General features: G+C 37.3%; 1 pseudogene; it reads left to right on the top strand.

The window, feature by feature from the left end:
• Positions 1-276: 276 nt before the first annotated feature.
• Positions 277-19,612, top strand: part of LOC119809331 — a 67,168-nt pseudogene continuing 47,832 nt past the window's right edge.

Raw genomic sequence — 19,612 nt, 5'->3', positions numbered from 1 at the left:
GAAGGCCAGACTCTGTCTGGCAGCAGAGATCTCAAGCTGGCAGTTGGTCACTGCAGAAAACTCAGAGAGAAGAGAGACCGACAACGGTTCCCTACAATGAAACATTGATTTCCTGATTCCAACCTCAAAAGAAATTTCTCTCACTGAGTGTTTCACCCTCTTCCTGACTCCTCCTTAGTCTGCAGGTCGGGGCAAGTGTCCAGAGGCCTGGAGAAAAAGACGTGTGCTAGAGGTGACTAAAGTTACAGCCTTATACTGGAAGAAGCAGCTATAGAGATGACAGCCAAGCTAGTTAAATCAAGCTCAATTGCAGGCAGGGAGCATGTTGGGTAAGCAGGCCCCATGCTCTAAGATTCTGCAGCTTTCTGCTTCAGGGAGAGGGAGAATCTGCTTCAAGCCCAGGAAAAAAAAAAAAACTGCAGTGTGATGTGTAAAGCCTTGAATAAAATAGTTATTTAGTTCATAGACTCTCTATTTAAGATCTTCAGCGTTGGATATTTACTAAGGCACAAGCTTAGTCTTTCAAATGTCTATAGAAAAGCCATTGTATGCTGCAATGCATCAATATAGGTAGATGAAGAAAGTTGCATTTCCTTCTGAAAACCTTATCTAAAACTGAGAAGAAAAATAGAAACAAAAAGCAACAGCAACAAAATCCTACTTTGTGAGGACACAAAATGTCCTTAATAGATTCTGGGGGGCTCAAATTGAGATCATTAAGCTCATAAGACAAGCTCACCTGTCTTCTCAGTCATTCCCAGCATATCTTAATCAAGATCAGAAATACATATACATATAACAAAATTGACCTTAATTTTATACCAATAAAGCAAAATTTATGCCGATGTAAATTACTCATATCAATATCATATCCCCCTTTAATGTAAAAGAACATTTATAAACAATATTTGAGAACATGTGTTGCGGGACCTCCTTCCGCTACTTTAGCCAATAGCTGCTGAGATACCAGCCCATTGGGGCGTGGTCTCTCTCTTTAAAAATACGGGGCCACTTTCCTCCACTCCACTCTGGCTTCTGGTTCTGCTTCCAGCCACTAGGCTCCCTTCCTGATTGCTCAGAGGGCTGTTGGCTGGGACGGTGATCTGTAAGTTTTTCCCTTTTAAATAAATAACCATTCTATTAATCATAATTCCAAACTGGTGTAGGATTGTTTGTGACCTAAGCCTTCAAACATGGGCACAGTTATTTCTCTCCAAACATCTTCCTGCTGAGTGGGGGTGCTGTTAATCAGATCTTTTGTGTTATAACCTGTGTGCCAGGTTCATCTCAGTCATCAGTTGGTTAAAGTAATCACAGCAACCGTTCAGGAGGGCGTGGTCTGTCATACCATATTGGGATAGACGCAATCCACAGGGTCTCATCCTCTGTGAAAATAAAAGAAGAAATTCCTTTTCAAAGCATCATGTCCTTAGATCCAAATTTTAAAGTCAAGGTATTTTCAAAATATCTATTCTGGAATAGTTTAGCAGCATTTATAAACAAATATCTTTTTGCAGCTGTTGCTCCTTCCTCAGCATTCAAACAATTCAAAGAGAACATAATAACAAACAGCATCAAGATTCTCTGTGTATTTTCCATCTTTGTGTGGCTTTATTTTAACCTCTATTTCATTTATTTTTACTTTTTATTTTTTGAGACAGGTTCTCTGTATATATTTGTCCTGGGATAACACTTGTAGACCAGGCTGTCCTTGAACTCACAGAGATCCGTCTGTCTCTGCCTCCCCAGTGCAGTGATTAAAGGTGTGTGCTAAGACACCTTGAACTCACAGGGATCTGTCTGTCTCTGCCTTCTAGGCATTGGGATTCAAGGTGTGTAGCACCACACCCAACTTCTCTCTTTTTTCTTTGTTTTTTTTTTTTGTTTTTTTTGTTTTTTTTTTTTTACTTTTAAGAACTTTAACCTTTAGCCTGCATATATTTTTAACACACTGTAAAACATTTAGACGTTTACTTCAACTTTGAATCTTTCTTTTACTGTATATCTCTCTTTTTGTGATCACATGAGTCTTTAATTTACCAAACAATATTGGTAGGACTAAAGCCGTGACTTTGGCAGCTGGATCCAGCTCATTCCTTAGCTTTCCAGCCTCATTGCAGAGGTACCAGCTGTAGCCATTTTTATTGCCACAACTCTATGGCATTTCAAGGTATTTGCCAGTAAGCAAGCTGCTGCATTCTGCTCACAGACCACACTCAGTCGGACTGCCTGCCTGAGTCAGAGTTTGCCCTGGCAGGACGGCCCAGAAAACTGGCATTTTAAAACGGCACAGCTTTTTTCCTGCTATGGCTGAAAACCGAAAAGCATGAGTTCAGCTTTTCATCAACACGTGTTTTGTACCTGTTTGTCAGCAGGATTTCCTATCTCTGAGTCAATGGGATGGATGCACTGGGAAGTGAGTGTGCAATTGAATGTGCACACAAAGGACCTTATACTTTGGATGAGGAACTGGATGTGCTCTAGGGGAGTGGAATAATGTATACTAAATACAACCTTTCTAAACTGGGGCCCTGTCTGCTGGGCTGGGAGGGAAGAACTGGAATGATTGTACTGTCTGAGTCATTTGATCTCTGATCCTCCAGTAGAGAAGCTGCTAATATTGTGAGTCCCAGCTGGGTGGCCCTAGCCAATGATGGATTCTGGGATGCATTAGCAATCAAGAGTACTAGTGGGAGAAAGGGGGTAATTTGCCTTATATTGTCATATAGTTGTTCACTACTAAAGGATGTCAGGAAAGGAACTTAAAGATGGTAGGATTCTTAATAGATTTTTGTATGTTGAACCATTCTTGCATCTCTGAGATGAAGCTAACTTCATCATGGTAGATGATTTCTTGATGTGTTCTTGGATTTTATTTGCTAGTATTTTATTGAGTATTTTTGCATCTATGTTCATCAGTGAGATGGGTCTGTAATTCTCTTTCTTGGTTGAATCTTTGCATGGTTTTGGTATAGGGGTAACTGTAGCATCGTAAAAGGGGTTTGGCAATGTTCCTTCTGTTTTTATTATGTGGACCCCTTTGAGGAGTATTGTTATTAGATCTTAGTTCTGATGGAATTCTGCACTGACACTCTCTGGCCCTGGGCTTTTTTTGCTTGGAATGACTTCTCTTTCCTTGCAGGTTATAGGTTGATTTAAATTATTCACTTGGTCTTGATTCAATTATGGTACGTGATACCTACTCAGAAAATTGTTCATTTCTTTTTTTCTCAACAAACCATTTTTCTTTTTCCAGTAAAACAAATGATATAATTAGGGTATTAAAATAATTTTGAATATAGCCCAACTATATTTACCTATTATCCAGTCAGAAAGTTTCATCATAATTTAGTGTATTGGTTATATCTCTACTAACAAAATATTTAACCCCTAAAGCAGCAGTCATTTATAGCAACTCTGGTACCAACATCAAAAGGGAAATCTGGTTTAAAAAATTTTGCAAAAGCCATTCTGGACTATAAAACAACATATCACAGAAAGAGTATGAATACAAGTTTGTAATTTTATATATAAATACTCTAAGAAGATTGTCAGTACTCAAATTAGTTTTATTGCTGTATTAGCAATGGATTTTTGGGGGATATATTCTCAAGGGCCACATAAAAATAGATTCAAGAAACAGATTAAAATGAAGTCCTAGATTACTTGTTTCATTTAAAGAATTTTCTACAACAAATTTCATGTTTATATATGAAAAGTTATATAACCTTATCTGAAAATGTCATGAAGCATTTTTCTACACTATACTAAATGTATTTCCCATGAAGGAAAAGTTAAAATATCTAAAATATATTAGGTTAAGATTACATGACCATTATCGATATTATGAACATGCATCTGTTTACAGAATTAACTGTATACAAAATGTATTTTTCAGTAGAGATCATAAAGAAATGAGTTGGTGACAACCATCCTTTACACAACATTATCAACTCACTTTAACCACAAGTGTGTCCTTGGTATGTGAGCACAAGAAACAGGTTCATTCACTCCTCATCAAATCATCCACAGATTTACTTAGAAGATGAAGGTGCGGAAATGTGAAATATGTTCCATGTATTTTATTTCTTTCTTTCAAACAACATCCCAAGCGTGGCATAGCAGTCTGAAATTATCAAATACTTAACTGGGCTTTAGTTATCTATCCAGACTGCTTGAATGTGAATTAAGTTCCCAAATTAGCACATCAAATAACAAAACCAGCCATAAAGCAGGCAGAAAACATTAAACATATCATATATGGGTTTTGAATCATTTAATTTCTATAGAACAATTTTATTCACAATATAATGTGACAGAAATTGCCACAGAAATGATATACTGATTCAATAAGGCTGCATGCAGCAGCAGCTTTGCATTTTTATAACTAGTATTTGTTTATAAAAATTAAGCCTCTCCAGTCATGCTTACCACATTTGTAGGTTTGCAATGTAAGTTAACAGGGAATACCTCATAGTTCAAAGAGGGAATGTCTTGTCATTTTTAATGTGGATTATCTGTATGAAACATGAAATATACTACTAAACCCTGAAGCTTGCATGTCTAGATTTTCTTTTGTCCAGTTTCAGGCCATTTGCAATCACATTCTCTTTATATAATACCAAGAGGATCTGTCTGCAATTGTGGTTGAATGAGCTGCGGTTGCACTGGTGGTGGAAACTGAAGCGGTACCATTGACTCCGCCAATTGTCCTGGATTTGTGGGTGGGGGAGGAGCCACAGTGTTCATAGTTTCTACAATTTCTCCATTGTAAAAGAAAAACTGACACTGTTGAATGAATGTTTCAGTGACAGATTGATGGATTATAGTGGTAGAGAGAAACTCCCGATTTTCAAAATCAGGTCTCCTCAAAGTTGGTCAAAAACAGATGGATAAGTTGTCTGCTGTCATTAGGTTGATTTTATTTTGCTGACTAACCCTGTCCAGATGTGTTTAACATTTCCAATTTTGTGGAGAGCAGCTTTTTTGTAGTATGTCTTTATTTTTTCCTTGACCCAGGGGTAGTTTAATAGAGCACTGTTCAATTTCCATGGGTTTTTAGGCTTTTTGTGATTAGTGTTGTTGTTAAATTGTAATTTTAAAACATAGTGATCTGATAAAACACGGGGGGTTATTCCAATTTTTTGTGTGTGTCAAGGGTTGCCTTGTTACCATGTTTGTGGTCCATTTTAGAAAAGGTACCACAAGCAAAAGGAGGGAGATCATGAACAAGGAAGTCAGGACCCTGAGGAGTGTGTTTACCCATTGAGACGGTGGGACAGATCTAACGGGAGACCACCAAGTCCAGTTGGAATGGGACTGATGGAACAGGGGACCAAACCTGACTCGCTGAATGTGGCTGACGGTGGAGGAGGACTGAGAAACCAAGAACAACGGCGATGAGCATGAACTCTACAGCATGGACGGGCTCACTGTGAGCCTTGTCAGTTTGGTTGCTCACCTTCCTGGACTTAGGGGGAGCTGGGAGGATCTTGGACTTAACATAGTGAAGGGAACCCTGATGGCTCTTTGTCTTGGAGAGGGCTGGAGTGGGGGTATGGGTGGAAGGGAGGGGAGGGGAGGGAAGAGGGAGGAGGAGGGGAGGAGATGGAAATTTTTAATAAAAAAATGAGAAAAAAAAGAAAAGAAAAGGTACCACGAGCTGCTGAGAAGAAGGTATATTCTATTTACTTATTATGTACAAAATATTCTGTCTGTGTGTCTGCCTGCAGGCCAGAAGAGGGCATCAGATCTCATTTCAGATGGTTGTGAGCCACCATGTGGTTGCTGGGAATTGAACTCAGGACCTTTGAAAGAGTAGGCAATGCTCTTAACCACTCAGCCATCTCTCCAGGTCAAGAAAGTATATTCTTTTGTATTTGGGTGGAATATTCTGTAGATGTCTGTTGAGTCCATTTAAGTCAAGACATCTGTTAGTTGTCTTATTTCTCTGTTAAGTTTCTGTCTAACTGAACTGTCCTTTGGGGAGAGTAGGTTGTTGAAGTCTCCTACTAGTAATATGTGAGATTTGATGTGCATTTTAAGCTTTAGTAATGTTTCTTTTACATATGTGGGTGTTCTTATATTTGGGGCACAGATGTTGAGGATTGAGACTTCATCCTAATGGATTATTCCTGTTATGAGTATAAAGTGTCCTTCATCTATTCTGATTGTCTTTACTTTAAAGTCTATTTTGTTCCCTATTAGGATACCTATAATTGTGTGTTGCTTAGGTCCATATGATTTGAAAAACTATTCCCAACACTTTATTAGTAGGCAATGTTTGTCTTTGAGGTTTAGGTTTGTTTCTTTTATAAAAACAAAAGGATGGATCCTGCTTTTGCATCCATTCTCTAAGCTTGTGCCTTTTTATAGGTAAATTGGGTCTATTGATTGTAAGAGATGTAAATGACCAGTGATTGCTAGTTCCTGTTATGTTTCTGTAGTAGTGTTTGTGTGTTTCCCTTCTTTGCGGTTTGCAGATTCAGGTTATTTGTTGCCTGTGTTTACAGTAAGCTTTCTTGGGTTGCGGTTTTTCCTCTAGTACTTTCTGTATAACTGGGTTTGTGTGGATAAGTATTGTTTAAATCTTGTTTTATTATGGAATATATTGTTTTCTCCATTGATGGTGGCTGAAAGCTTTGCTGGGTATAGTGGCGTTCATGGTCTCAGCGTCTTCAGCACATCTGTCCAGGACCTTCTTGCTTTCATAGATTCCATGAAGAATTTGGGTCTTATTCTGATAGGTCTGCCTTTATATTATACTTGACCATTATCCTTTGCAGCTCTTAATATTCTTTCTTCATTCTCTATGTTTTGCATTTTAATCATTATATGTTGGGGGACTTTTTTTGTCCAGTCTATCTGGTGTTCTCTAAGCTTCTTATATCTTCATAGGTATATCCTTCTTTGGATTGGAAAAGTTTAATTCTATGATTTTTTTTTTGTTGAATATATTTTCTGTGCCTTTGAGTTGGTGTTCTTCTCTTTCTTCTATACCTATTATTCTTAGGTTTGGATTTTTTCATGGTTTCCCATATTTCCAGGATGTTTTGTGTAAGGAATTTGTTGGAGTTATTGTTTTCTTTGACCAATGATTTGGTTTCCGCTATAGTATCTTCAGCACCTGAGATTCTCTCTTCTATCTCTTGTATTCTGTTGGTTACACTCCCTGCTGCAGTTCCCATTTGTTTAACCAGATTTTCCATATACAGAATTTCCTTCATTTGTGTTTTCTTTATTGCCTCTATTTCAGTCTTCAAGTCTTTTTTGGGGGTGGGGGTTCGAAACAGGGTTTCTCTGTAGCTCTGAAGTCTCTTCTGGAACTAGCTCTTGAAGACCAGGCTGGACTTGAACTCATAGAGATCCACCTCCCTCTGCCTCCCAAGTGCTGGGATTAAAGGCATGCATGCCACCATCACCCGGCCCCAGTTTCCAAGTCTTAAGTTGTTTGCTTCACCTGTTGGATGTTTTTTTTCTTGGTTTCTTGGGTTTCTTTGAGAGATTTATTGATGTCTTCTAATTTTTTGTTTATGTTTTCCTCAATTTCTTTAAGGAAATTTTCATTGCCTCATCATCCTCACAAAGTTATATTGGAAATCATTTTCTTTTGCCTCTTCTGAGTTAGGATGATCAAATCTTCCTGTTGTATGACCACTAGGTTCTGGTATTACAATGTTGCTTTCTGTGTTGTTGGATTAATTCTTTTATTAGTGCCTACCCATCTCATCCTTCAATTGGTGACAGCACTGTCTTCGCCTCTTGGTCCAATCTTTAAAGTCACTGTTTTTGTTTTTGAGACCTGTTCTTGGACTACTCTGTATTTCAGATAGCAAAACCACTAAGGTCTGTCTTTGCCCTCTGTCTTGGCCTGCTCTTTTGGTCTGCTCTCCTGGGTCACTCTCTTGGTCCAGTCTGTGCAGTTCATTGAATGAATAATCTTCCACCAAAGACCATGTTTCTCTCCTTGGTGGCCTTTCATTTTCCTATAAACCTTTAGTAGGAAAGGCCTTTTTAGATGAAATTCCTCATTGTATGTGATGAGTCTCAATATACTTAACAAATTTTCTGACTTTTATGTCTACTGTGTTGTGGTTGGAATTAATCAGCCAACTTCCCACTCATATGGAAATGCTTTTACCATCATTATAGGTTTGATCTGTAAATCACAAAATATAGAAGAAACAGTTGCTGTTCAGTGCTAAGGAGTTTGGTAGCCTGCAGTTTTAATTGTTTTGTTTGTTTGTCTGAGTAACATTTGCCCCAAATTCCTTAAAGTAAAGTGAGGGGGCCTTCATTCATAGCTTTATTTGTCTTTATGTTGTTGGGTGCTGACCCTGGAATATAGGCTTTTACTTGTCAAGCATATGCTGCTGTGCTCAGCTTCATACATATCTTGAATTTTAAATTTGACAGAGGGTTTCACTGATTCCCAAGATGCCATGTATTCATGACAATACTGCCTGAGCATTCTGAGTCACTGAATTACAGGTGCATGAACTTCTTTCTGCTTGTGGTGCTTGCTTTTAATTTTTCACTCAATTTGACTGCTTTATGTGTCTGCATGGATATGGGTACTTGGTCATCAAAATGATCAAAGCTTCTCAGAAATCCTGAACTTGGAATAATAAATAGTTGTGATCCCCATGTAAGTACTGACAACTGTGCCCACCTCGTTTCAAGACCAGGAAGAGCTCAGTAGTACTCAACCTTATTTCCAGAACTGTGTTAATTTGTTATGCCCAACATTTATATTGCTAATGTTTTCATCTGTCCATTTGTAATTATTTTAAACATGAAATACCTTTTCATAAAATGTTCTTGGTATTGCTGTTGAAAATAGGACACTTCAGCTGTCTGGAATATGAATACAGAACTGGAATGAATGCATAATTCTTTGTAGGAACTTCAGTAAACATCTCTGAATTCTTTCAATGTGATTTGTTTCAGTGATTTTTGCTATGGAGACAGGGTCTTAATGTGTACTTCCACCTATCATGGACATGATTTCATAGACTTGGCTGGCACTCAACTCAGAGACAAATATACACACCTGTGCTTTCTGAGTGCTGTGCTTAAAGGCATGAGTCAATAACCCAGTTTGTCCACTGTATTTTTCTATTTTGCAATTAGTATTTCTTCAAACAATTTCCTCAATGTACTATGTCCTGTTGATCTGTTTCCTTGGCTGTCACTATTAATAGACAGTTCTTTTGTAAGTTCTTTTCAAAGGGTACAGAAATGACAGAGGTGGCTCTCAAATTTCCTTCAAAAGTGACTGTCCTTGTCATGGAATATTAGTGTTGAACACCAGAATTTTATGACTATACTGTCAAAGAAGTATACATTTACAATGTTGTCACCATATGCTTCTATTATGTACATGAATGAAATATTTTAGATGGCAGTAACCTATGATGATGTGCATATCAACTTCACTCGGGAAGAATAGAATTTGCTGAATCCTTCCCAGAAGAATCTCTACAAAGATGTGATGCTGGAGACTTACAGGAACCTCACTACTATAGGTAAAAATGAATTTCCTTCATGTTTCAAAATAAGGGGACAACTTTTTCTTGGTTAATGATGTTCTTCTGTAATTTGGTTTAAAAATAAGAAGAACGAGTTGAATAAAGCAGTCATAGTCCTAAGGGTTCCTTAAGATAACACTTTAACTACTGCACAATTTTCAATAATATAACATACATTTTCTGGTGTTATATTTCAGGATGCATTTGGGAAGACCATAACACTAAAGAACACTGCCCATTTTCTGGAAGACATGAAAGGTAATTTTTATGTGCAAGCTGATAACAGTGTGCCTCTGTTAAAATTTTTTGTGTCATGAAAGTTTTAGTCTAAAGAAAAATAAATAAGCACAGTTTTAAGTGCACTAATGGTTATCAAATTCTAACAAATCCATATTTCATATATGTGAGTTGCATTTGAATGACATTCTTTTAAGAAAGAAGTCAAGAAAGGAAATGGGTAGAAAGATATCGTCTTTTGAGGCATAGGACCATGAGAGTTTTGTTGTAGATCTGCAAATAAATTTCTTCCTTGCTACTCATAATACAAAAGGTATACACATTGAAGCAATGATAAGTATATCTGCAAAACTTTGTACTAAACAAATAGCCCATAGTAAATCTTGTATTACTCATACACTTCTTATGACTGTGCTAAGTTTAGTGAGAGAAGCAGTCAGAGTTGAGTCAAGTGGCAGTTGTTTGCAGAAGCCTTGATATCTGTACCACAAGTCTGTGAGGAACAGCAAGTCAAACCCTGAGAATTCAATGTGGAAATCTTTTATTTGTTATTCTTCTTTACTATGTATACCATATGTTATTCTTTTTTGTTTTGGTTTTCCAAGACAGGGTTTCCCTGTAGTTTCTAGAGCCTGTCCTGGAGCTAGCTCTTGTATACCAGGCTGGTCTCGAACTCTGAGATCCTCCTGCCTCTGCCTCCTGAGTGCTGGGATTAAAGGTGTGTGCCACCACCGCCTGGCCCATATGTTATTCTTGATACTAGTGTACGAGCATAGGGATATAGAGAGATGTAGGATACCACTCTCTAAGAAAAATTAGATAACCCATAGTCCCCATGTTGAGTATACTTGTTGAATTTGATTCAAGTATACAAGTAACTAGTTTTCCACCATTATTGTTAATACATGAACAAACTCACACTGCAAAAAAAATCTCTTTGAGTTCTAGAACTGTGCAAATACTTTTGGGTGTCCTAGTTCATATAGCATATGCAATATGATTCACAGTATAGGAGAATTTATGAATGCTAAAACTCTGGGTTTCTCCAGTTCTCTTCACATATGTGTAAAATATCATATAAAAAAGTTTCTGTGAAGGTAAAAAGGTAAGTCATAAAAGAAAGGAATTTAAAATTGGAGGTATCTTCCAAGTTGCAAAACAGTGCCTAATTAAAGAGCAAAACATGAATTTAGACACAGTTATAAAAACTTAGTATCTGATTCCTCTTTATAGTTGGAACATATTATAAAATTAATTCATACAAATGTGTAGGCACAACAGTGTATTGAATGTAGTAAAACTTTTATATGTGCCAATTATCCTTGCAGGATTGAAAGAATTCAAACTGGAGAGAATCTTTCAGGATATATTCAACATGGTGAACCCTTGACATATGACAGTAACCTTAAATGGAATGAAAGAACACATACTGGAGAGAAGCCCTATAAATGTAATCAGTGTGGTAAGGCCTTTGCACAGTACAGTAATCTTCAATGCCATAAAAGAACACACACTGAAGAAAAACCCTATGAATGTAATCAGTGTGGTAAGGCCTTTACAGTGCACAGTAGTCTTCAAGTGCATAAAAGAACACACACTGAAGAAAAACCCTATGAATGTAATCAGTGTGGTAAGGCCTTTACAGTGCACAGTAGTCTTCAAGTGCATAAAAGAATACACACTGGAGAAAAACCCTATGAATGTGATCAGTGTGGTAAGGCCTTTAGAGTGCACAGTACTCTTAGAGTGCATAAAAGAAGACACACTGGAGAGAAACCATATGAGTGTAATCAGTGTTGTAAGGCCTTTGCCCAGCATGTTCATCTTCAAAGGCATAAAAGAATACATACTGGAGAGAAACCCTATGGATGTAATGAGTGTGGTAAGGCATTTCCAGCTTCCTGTGATTTTTTTTTGTTATGTTTTTTTTTTGTTGCTTAATGTTACATTTACCCTTCCTATATCCCAACCATCCTATTCCCCCAAGCTCTTCCCATCCTCCACTTCACACTTTTCTCTTAAAAGGCATAAAAGATCTCACCCTAGTTAGAAACTCTTTGAAGGTTATCAGTGTGGTAAGAGCACAGCACAATGATCTTCAGAGGCATAAAAGAACATACAAAAGAGAGAAACCCCATGGATGTATTCAGTATAGTAAAACCTTTGCAGATCACAATAATCTTCAAAGGCTTAAAAGAATAAGAAAGAGTATAAGTGAAATCAGTGTGATAATGCCTTTTCATGTCTTATTCATCTTCAATTGCATAAATGTACACATACAGGAGAAAAACCATTGATAGAATGTATATGGTAAATCCTTTGTCACAATAATTTAAAAATACATTAAAAAAAAACATCCAGGAAGGAAACTATAAATTTAATAAATGTAGTCTTCAAAAGCATGACAAAAATCATACTGCAGTGAAACTTTATATATAAACATTTTTGTGTAATCAATCTGATAAAGCTTTTGTAAATTACAATAGCCTTTGTGTACCTGAAGAACAATCTGAGGGCTTATTCTAAATTATTTTGCAAGATCATAAACAAATACACTTACAGTCAGATAACTAAAAGCATTCATTATGTAGAAAAAATTGATAGTGTCAATAATCTGTTTAATATGATTCCTTTTGTGCACAAGCAAACTAATGGACAAAACGTAATTATTGAATTTATGAAGACCTATGGGTAGGAGAAAGAGCCAGTCAAAGAATCACACCCTGGTACTGAAATGAGATCCAAAGGAAAGCACTTTGTCCCTGAATCTAGAGCTAGTTATAGAGACAACATCACCCTGAAGACAGAGCCAAAAAGTTAAAAACAGCCAGTGAAGGAAACACACTTTGGCTCTCAAACCGGAGCCAAGAAACACACTCTACCCTTGTCCAACTGAGCACAAAACCAACCAGTCTCTGAGCACAAAATCCAGCCCATGTCTTAGCTTGTTCAACTCAGGGATTGAAATTGACCAGTTTGAGATGGTGGGACAGATCTAACGGGAGACCACCAAGTCCAGTTGGAATGGGACTGATGGAACAGGGGACCAAACCGGACTCTCTGAATGTTGCTGACGGTGGAGGAGGACTGAGAAACCAAGGACAAGGCGATGAGCTTGAACTCTACAGCATGGACGGGCTCACTGTGCGCCTTGTCAGTTTGGTTGCTCACCTTCCTGGACTTAGGGGGAATTGGGAGGACCTTGGACTTAACATAGTGAAGGGAACCCTGATGGCTCTTTGGCTTGGAGAGGGAAGGAGTGGGGGTATGGGTGGAAGGGAAGGGAGGGAAGGGGGAGGAGGAGGGAAAGAGATGGAAATTTTTAATAAAAAACTGAGAAAAAAAAGAAAATAAGCCCAAATAAAAACAAAATCTTTCAATAAAAAAAATATAGTGTACTGACAAGGAAGCTTCTAAATCTAAAAGCCTTCTCTGTTCATTGCCATCACATGTCAAATGGAATACTGAGCCAATTATTGTCCTGTTTTCAAATTTTGTATCCATTATCTCTCACATCATAGATTGTATATACCTTATTACTATCAAATAAAAAGAAAATATGATTTTAAAAAAAATCTCCTTGGAAGAGATCTGGTTTTAAGAAGCCCTATATGCGCATTGAGTTGGCAGATGTTCTTTTACACCCTGGCAGAGGCAGTCACTCTCTTCCCTCCCAAACAAAGCTCTTGATTGAGATTTCTGTGAAGACATTCTTTCACTGGAATGGATCAGAAACTCCCTAGTGGACTTGAATTGAGATATAATTGATACTTCTACTTGGAAACTCATTTAACCCAGAGGGGCACAGAAGCAATGGACACCTCTTTTGAGGCACTCCGTTAGCAGATTTGAGCAGATCAGTACCAGACATTTCTGCTGGGAAACTCTCTTAGAAGATTGGAGCAGATCCCAGCTGTGATGGCTCTCTCTCAGAGAGGAACATTATTGCTTCATCTAGTGTGGTGCTCTTCTCTTCACAACTGTAGGTGTTTCCTGACTTCAGGAAGTAAGGGTACCTTTCCCTCCAGAACTGTAACTCTTGTGCTATGAATTTGAATGATAATGAAACCTTATTAGATTTTATACTTCTCTTCAATTGCAAGGCATAAGTAATTCAGGTATAAATATTTTAAAATGTGTAATCACTCCATTTTTGTTGTGATATCATCTCTACTTCAAATTATAAATGCATTTAATTTGGCCCTTGGTTCTAGAAGATAAAAGGATCACCATGAAAGTTCCATGGCAAAAATTGTCAGACATGGCACATGAAGCAGGAGCTTAAGAACTCACATCCTTAATCTCCCGCATGAAGCAGAGAGTGGGAACTGGAACTGGTGCATGGATGTAAATTCTCATAACCTACTCTCAATGACATATTTTCTTCAGCAGAACAGCATGTCCTAAATCTTTCTAAATGATACCACCAACTTAGAAGGAGTAATTTATTTTACTTCAAGCTTAAATTTGCTGTCTCTTTACATGAAGTAATTTATGAAGAAAAACTTTGTAACTGAGCTGTCAGATGCCTTGTCTCCTCTTTTACCGTGATGAATGCTTGCAGGAGAAAAATGTCCATGAGTGAAAAATTATGTTGTTTTAATTGTAATTATGTGGTGTGTGTGTGGATATTTGAATGTTCATTCTGTATCCTGAGAAAATTAAGATTTTTGATCTTCTTCTTGCAGGAATTAGAGCAAGCTGTTAAAAATCTGACCTTATTCTTGGGAATGAACATTTCTTAGTCACGTAGCCATTACTCTAGTGTTGTAAATGTTTTAAATTCTATTTCGATCACAAACTCATAAAGAAGAAATTCCTATTCATGAAAAAAAATTGTCAATGACTTTAAACATCACAGATTTCTTCAGGTTTAAGAAAAATTATTTTACATCATAATTTTGCAGGAAGTAAATTATGTACCATGTTTTCAAGGCTGATGGAGAAGATAATTGTATTGTGGTGTCTATTTTGAAATATTTGAGGGAGTCACTTGAGTGTGTTGTATGTGTGGCAAATCTATTTAGTGAAGTTTATTTTGTAGACCTTATATTCTTTCCATGTCTTTTGTTCATATTCTGTTGTGCCTGTTGCTTTTGATAGGTATTTTTCTTGTGTAATGTATATAATGGAGCCCCTATAATATAATTTTCCCATTGGTTATTGTAATATCAGGCCATGTTTGATCATACTTTTCTCATAAGGGTGGTGGATTGTGTTTCTGGTTTTGATTTTCATCTTTTCACAAATTTTATTGAAATTTTGTTGTTTGATATTCATCTTACCTTGGATGTCAGTAGATGATTCAGGGATACATTTGAATTCATGATGCTCATTTGTCTTACTCTTGAGTACAGTCCAAGGGTAGATGATGAACTCAAATGTGCTGTGTTTTTGAGAGAATTTAACAATGTTAATGTTAAAATGACTGATAAAAATTATAAGAAACTTTAAATACCTCATGTGTGTATTCAAAGAAATATTTTCATTTATCTGATATGGATGTAATAATTTATGAGAATCAGCAAACAACTTTGTATGTAATACCATAGCTTGATGTTCTATAGGAATTGAGGTAAGGTTTCTAGTCTTGCTCACACAGTGCTTTCCCACTGAGCCATTTCACTGGTGCTCAAATTCAATTTGAAGAAATGTCACAACAGTAAAATTTGTTCATTTTGAGGAGTAGAGATTTATTTGTAACACTTTCCCAGGACCAAAATTATTCACTAGAAAATTGCCTCCTTTAGTAAAGTTCATTGCTGCTAAATCTGATGACCTGGAAACTATCTCTGGGGTATGTACAATATTTCAACAAATTTTCTCATATTCTTCACTTCAGCAGTGACACATAGACACTTCTCCAACAGCTCATTCGTGAATAATATTTAAACCCAAAGAAGTGCCATTTTGGTCGATTGTAGTCAAATGTCTCCATAGGTTTAATCACTAGAACTCACAAAGTGGAAGTAGATCATAGACCCCTGTCAGTTTTCCTGTCAGTGCTACATACACAGCATGGCACAGGTGTATACACACAAACATACTTCAAACATTTTTAAGTGGATGGAATTAACAACACAATGAAAATAACCCATTACTGAGAACATATGAAATGATTTGGCCACTTAAACTTAAGTCCAAATATATCAAAGACCTCAACATAAAAAAATACCCTGAACCTCATAGAATACACAGTAGGAAGACCACTTGAATGCTTTGGCACAGGAGACCACTTGCTAAATATAATGCCGGTAGGACAGACACTGAGAGAAACAATTAATAAATCGTACCTCCTGATACTGAGAAGCTTCTGTAAAGCAAAGAACACTGTCATCAAGAGAAAACGGCAGCCTATAGAATTGAAATAGATCTTCACCAACCCCACATTGGATGGAGGATTGATCTCCAAAACTTATAAAGAACTCAAGAAATTGTTCCTCAAAAAGTCCAATAACAAATGGGGTACAGAACTAAGCAGGGAACTCTCAACAAATGAATCTAAAATGACTAAGAGACACTTAGGGAAATGCCTAACATTTTTAGTCATTAGAGAAATGCAAATCAAAACAACTCTGAGATTCCATTTTACATCTGTAAGTATAGCCAATATCAAAATCACTGATGATAATTTAAGCTGGAGAGGTTGTGGGATAAAGGGAACACTCCTCCATTTCTGATGGGAGTGCACACTGGTACTGCTGCTTTGGATATCAAAATGGTGATTTCTCAGAAAATTAGGAAGCAAACTGGGTGGTAGTGGAGCATGTGTTTAATCCTAGCACTTTTAGGCAAAGACAGGTGGATCTCTGTAATTTTGACAACAGCTTGCTATACAAGAGATAGTTTCAGGACAGGCTCCAAAGCTACAGAGAACCTCTGTCTTGAAAAATCAAAAAAGAAAAGCAAAAAAAAAAAAGGAACAACCTACTTCAGTATCTATAAATAACACGTTTATATATACCCAAAGGATGCTCAATCATACCACAAGTACAAGTGCTCATCTATATCTATAGCAGCATTATTTCTCATAGCCAGAACCTGAAAACATCCCCTCAACTGAAGAATGGATAAAGAAATTGTGCATTTATACAATGGAGTAGTACACAGGAAGAAAAATAATGACCTCTTGAAATTACCAGGCAAATGGCTGGATCTATAAAACACCTTATAAAATAAGTTAACCTAGACAAAGAAAAACAAATAATGTACTAACTCCTAAATGACTTTTAGACATAAAGCAATGGACAACCAACCTACAATGCAAAATCCCAGGGAACATAGACAACAAAGAGGGCCCTAATGGATATATTCATGGATCTAATCTCTGTGGTATGTAGAAAAAGACAAAATCTCATGAGTAAATTGGGAGCACACAGATGATGAGAGAAGGTAGAAGGGGGGAGAATAACTGATTCAGAGAAAGAAACACACCCTAACCCTGAAAGCAAAACAAAAGGAACACAAGCTAACATAAAACCAGAGCAAAAGAATACACTTTGTTCCTGGAACCAGAACCAAATTGGCCTCTGATCAACTGAACATAAAACTAAACAATCCCTTTTTAGGAAAACCAATCAATAGTTGAGTATAAAACCAACTAATTCCCAATCATGAATCTAACCAATCAGGTTATCTAAACTCAAGGGGCTTGAAAGTTGACCAATTCCCTCCCTGAAAATCTTCCTGGAAAACTGCATTCCTAAGAAGCCCTGGAAGTGTCACTTCCACCCATTCTGAGCCAGCCACTTTCCTGGATTCCTCCTTCTGTAATGTATCTTGAAAGAATTTCGTGTCAAGGTCTTTTGCTGACACAGATCTGAGTCTATTCTTGGAAGCTCCAACAGGGTAGCATAGTCAAAGTAATAACTTATTTTCATAAACAGCAGATTGGTCCATTTCTGCAGGGTTTCTCCTTACCAGAATGAAGCAAAAGTAATAACAACATGGGCAGTAGTTGAGATTAAAAGGATATTTCTTCTGTGAATCTCCATTAGAAGCAGAGAGGAAATCAGCTGTAATGGTTCTCTCTTAGAGAAAATCAGGGTTGCCTTATTTTTGATTGACCACAAAATATATATGGGAATATAGGACCCCAGATTCAGGTATAGCATGACACCCCATCAAGTCAGGATAGTTTTTTTCTCATGAAAAAAAGTCTGGTCTCCCTGGGTGCTATAAGAAATCAGATTGAACAAGCCCTGAGGAGCAACCCAAGAAGCAGCACCCCCATGACCTCTGCATCTTCTGCCTCTAGTACTTGGAATAACTTCTGTCTTCCCCATGTACATTGTGGGCATGCTGTTTCACAGCAGTGGGGAGCAAACCAGGCTAACTTATCCTCAATAAAAAGGGTGACTTGGCAATAGAAAAAGGAGAAGCCCAGTGACATTTCTAGTCAATTTACCCAACAATTAAACAATACCAATCCCTCATAATATTAGGAAGAAAGGTTCCAAGGGACATTTAAAGCCATCTTTAAAAGGAAAAAGGCAGCTCAGAACAACATGAAGGATGGAAGAAGGTGCTTTCAAAGAAGCCATCTGACAAGGCCTTCCACTTAGAACTTGCAAAGATCTTGCAGAAAGATAGGTAGCACAATTTTCACACAAGGATTTAGGACAATTTTTTCAAAGACAAAAACTATCAGTAAGTACATGAAGAGATGTCCAATGTCCTTACTCATTGGGAAGAAAATGAAATTCAGGAGATATGAATTCATCCTCTATTTTACCACTGCTATAATTAAAAAAAGAGCAGATCATGCTGAGAAATCAAAGGTTCCCGAAAATTTATACACAGCTGCTGTGTTGGAAAATTAGGCAGCTGCTTTGGAAAAGAGCCTAGTAGTTCCTCAACATATAAACCAGAGAGATGCCATAGTTTCTGTGCAGCTCTGTTTCTAGAAGAAAGGCCAAAAAATGGAAACATGATTAAACACATCAAGCAGAAATATTGGGTTTTTCAAACTAATGTCCAATCAGTCAAACAGAGCATATCCTAAAATTCTTCTCCACAGTTTAGCCAAGCATAACACAGCTTGTGTTAAGTGGGAAGGTTTGAGCACAACCTAAACTTTGTCCATGATGTGGGTGCCAGCAATGGAAATCAGTAATTGCCTACAGCAAGAAGCTTACCTGCTGAACACATACCCCCTCTCTATCTCTATCTTTTTCTTTCCTTCCTTTTTTATCTTTCTGCCTATGTGTCTTCCTTCCTTTTCAGTTCTCCTCTCATTTTCTTTTATCATCCTTCTTTCCTCCCTTCTTAACTACTTTCCTCCCTCCCACTTCCCTGTGACTCCTCCTTTCTCTTTGTTTTGAATTTTAATAGACAAATAAATGACTGCAAGATATAATTAATAGATAAATAGATTTCCACTAACAAGTACCTACAAACTGGATCAAAACAAATAAACAAATTTGCCATGGTTGTAATGACATCATTATAAATATCACTCAACCCCCAACTTTACTGTTTCCCATATTCTTTATCTTATTATAGTATGAAAGGTTATTTTCTTCAAATGTATATAATGTGAAACTAAAGTGTTTGCTATGATTGTTCAGATGTGTAGTTAGAGTATAAATAGAAAAATTAGAAACTAAAAGAGGACCGTGAAAGGTGCGTTTACCCACTGAGACAGTGGGACAGGACTAACGGGTGATCACCAAGTCCAGTTGGAATGGGACTGATGGAGCATACGACCAAACCGGACTCTCTGAATGTGGCTGACAGTGGAGGCTGACTGTGAAGCCAAGGACAATGGTGATGGGCTTGGTCTCTATGACAAGGATGGGCTCTGTGTGAGCCTTGTCAGTTTGGTTGCTCACCTTCCTGGACCT

Source organism: Arvicola amphibius, chromosome 3, assembly GCF_903992535.2.
Source record: "Arvicola amphibius chromosome 3, mArvAmp1.2, whole genome shotgun sequence".
Lineage (NCBI taxonomy): Eukaryota > Metazoa > Chordata > Mammalia > Rodentia > Cricetidae > Arvicola > Arvicola amphibius.
Note: the sequence above shows the minus strand (reverse complement) of the source record. Positions and strands in the feature narration are given on the sequence as shown.